Here is a 3,426-nt window from a genome sequence, read left to right as displayed (position 1 = left end):
CATATAGTATTTATATATTTATACATATACATATATACATCAATATATAAATAATATAAATATAGAATATAAATATTCATACATATATATATATACACACACACACAAATATCTTTGGCAAAGTATATATACATATAGTTTGTATATTAATATATTTACAAATATTTTATATTTTACAATATTTTTGTATTTTTGTTTTGTAAACATGTTTTGTTATAATTTTTAAAAATATTTTTATTAATTTCAGAGAGGAAGGGAGAGAGAGAGAGAGAGAGAAACATCAATGATGAGAGAGACATCTTCTTCTTAACTATGGCCTGAAGTGCCTTATTTCACTTCTACTCACCTGCTGCTGGTGTGAAGTAGTCAAATGGTGCCTTTCAGGTGCAAGGAGGCCTGGGGAATGCAGCTAAGTCTACGGAGTCAGTCCCTTCCAACAGAACTCTATACTATGTCTGGAAACAATGCCACCTCGCTGGTCAGCCAGCTCCCTGCTGCAGGAAATAGACATTTCAAGGTCAAAGGCAATTGTTTCAATATTTGATGCTCTTTGTCTAGGTGATTTGTGAAAGAATCTAGAGTCCTTCAACAGAAAAAAGCAAAGGGAAGACAAGAATGCTCTCATATGACTTAATCTTTGATAAATTAGAGACCTCTGAATATCAATTAAGGTCAGAAAGTTTTCAATTCCTTGGTTTTGTAGAATTTATCAGCCTGGAAATCTGAAAATGAACCATGAATCTTGTCTTAAACTACACCTCAGAGCTAGCATCAATTATGTGTTTGGACCACATGGCATTTATCGCTTTCTTATTTACAAGATCATATTAGTGACTAGTGGCAATGATAGAGAGCAGTTGACATCAATGCCATTTCAAAGAATAATAACAGGAAAAATAATGTCCTATGATAGCAACTAAAATCAGACTTGGATTGAAGTCTAGGGAAATGACCATTCCTCATTATAATTGTGGTCCTATAAAATATTCAATGTTTTCTTCATTTTTGCATTTTAATCACATCACACTCCTCCTACACACATATTTCTTTGAATGATTTTGTGACTTCTTTAGTTCATTAATCCATAGAAATATATATTATAAAATACATAAAATATTTTAAACTATTAAATAAAAATTTTCATTTTTCATTTACAGCGACTTAACTGACATGCCCCAGGGAAAGGAACTTCAGTGAAAGTCTTAAGTTTTGTGGCCCACAACCTAAATATATACAATTTTTGTTTGTCAATCAACCTCAACAGACCTGGGGGTGGAAGAATCTGGGCTCTCAGCAGCCCAATTGCTCATTCACTTACCCCGCTCTTGTCAAAGGCATATTTTCATAAGCAGAGTCACACAGTCTATCTACATCTTGAAGGAGCAGAATATTAACGGGCCTTATTTTTTTCTAATCACTGGTTCATTTAACATGAAAAAGTAAACGACATCCTGGCTTATTTCATTTATTTTTTATATTGCCTTTTCACTAAAACTGTAAAGAAAAAGGCCTTAGGTACCCTGGCATGCGAGCATGAATGATGAGCTGGGGCAAGTACTCAGTTAATCATAAGAAACACCATTTCTGGGTTTACATGCCTTCTTTATAGTGGTAATAAAGACTGGGCGATATTTGGGCATTAATTTTTCACATAAAATGTTAATGAGAGGCACAATTGATGACTATTCTTTCATTTCTGGGTTTTAAAAGATAGTTCATGCTGTAGTTCTATTTACCCCAAGGAGGATTTCTTACATCGCAGAATCCTAAAGACTTGCTAACAGCTGTTTTCATGTTTCTGAGAAATTTTTGTTTAATATGTGGCTAAGAAAACATCATAAAACAACTCAATAGCTGAAATATAATAATTTATAAGTGCATAGGGCTCCGTATTTTGCAAAGCACGGGGGGTATATTACCTCAGGACTGGCTCCCTGGCAGACAGATTCTGAGATGCATCTGAGCAGGGAAGAAGATATCACATGTGTGTAGTCTCCAGAAGGAAGAGGTGGGAGCTGATCCATAACTTGCCTGGGTGGGTCTGTTAAGTATGCCTCTCTGAGGTGTGGCTGCTGATGGCTGCTCTTTTAAAAACTTTTGATTTTGCTTTCAATTCTGACTTCCCAGGGGTCCCCTCTGTCTGTACAGATGAGGGTCAGCCAATGACCTCACAGGGGTCATGGGTACGCCACCTTGAGTCAGTGTGGCTTCTGTCTCCATAAGCAGATCTGTGTGTAGCAGGAAGCACAGTCAGGTTCAAAGGTTTTCAATTCTACCCCAGAGTCTACTTTCTGCTGGGCCCTTTCACTTCTTCTAGGCAATTCATGCAGACTCTGGGCTAACTAGGAGGGCGGGGCTGCCCAGAGCCCTCTCCAGACTGCACTGTGGATGTGTGCAGTCTCAACTGGAATAGACCCTCATTGTGCAACCTCAGGCCCATGTCTCCACTGGCCCTCCCCACCTGACTGACTCCTAGACAGTCACTCTTAACAGGAAGGCTGCTGGGTGTAGCCATCACCCACTGCTCCAATTTGAGTGAGCACCTTCAACCAGAGCAGGGATGCTGTCAGTCTCCATGGACTGCCCCAACTGCATGCCTACCAAACTGGGGTTGACTGAGAGCAGGTCCATCCCAGAATGGCACAGATTCACACTCTTCTTATCCAGAGTTGAGCATGTTTTTCAAGAACAAATGCTTCTCAGGTTGTTACATGCTGTTGGTCGATTTCCTCAGCACTTGAGTGGTTGTTTATTTGTCCATCTCTGTAGTTGCTCTTTGGGAAGATAATTTGCTCATTTCCTTGCTTGAGTGTGATTCACCTTTCAGAGACTTCTTTTAGAATCTTGGAGCTATCTAATAATCTTTCAAAAATTAGGTTAGAGCCAGTCTTGGTAGCTTAAAAGCAGAGAATCCTGATGAAAAAAACTAGATTTGGGGACTTGATTTATAAATCAGCATTCAGCTTTGCTTTGCTTATTTCATAATACAAGTGGCCTGTGCATGAAGTCGTGCACATTGAAAGGAAATTAGTTAGAAGAAATATGTTAATATTGCTATTTACCCTTTCTCTATAATAGAAGTGTCAACCAAATTCATGATCAACAATGACAGATTGAAACACATGCGAGTGATTGGCACCAGCGAGAGCTTTATATATATAGATAAACTTGCTTAATTAGACCTGTTTTCTGTTGTAGTTAAACTTTTCCCAGCCCAGTGAAGCACCCTAACTTCTCTTTCAGGTAATTGTCAGCAACACAGCAGTAAATATCAACACGAAGCAGATTATTATTATAGATCATGCAGGGAGGACAAAGGGTAAAATATTTAACTGCAGCAGTGTTTGACTATATTCTGTGCAGTGAGAAAAGAAGTCATTTTTTTCAAGTTCCACCATTTCTTACTTCTTTTCAGTAGGGTCAAGT

The sequence above is a fragment of the Myotis brandtii genome, unplaced genomic scaffold, assembly GCF_000412655.1.
Source record: "Myotis brandtii unplaced genomic scaffold, ASM41265v1 scaffold647, whole genome shotgun sequence".
NCBI lineage: Eukaryota > Metazoa > Chordata > Mammalia > Chiroptera > Vespertilionidae > Myotis > Myotis brandtii.
This window is presented reverse-complemented; position numbering follows the sequence as displayed.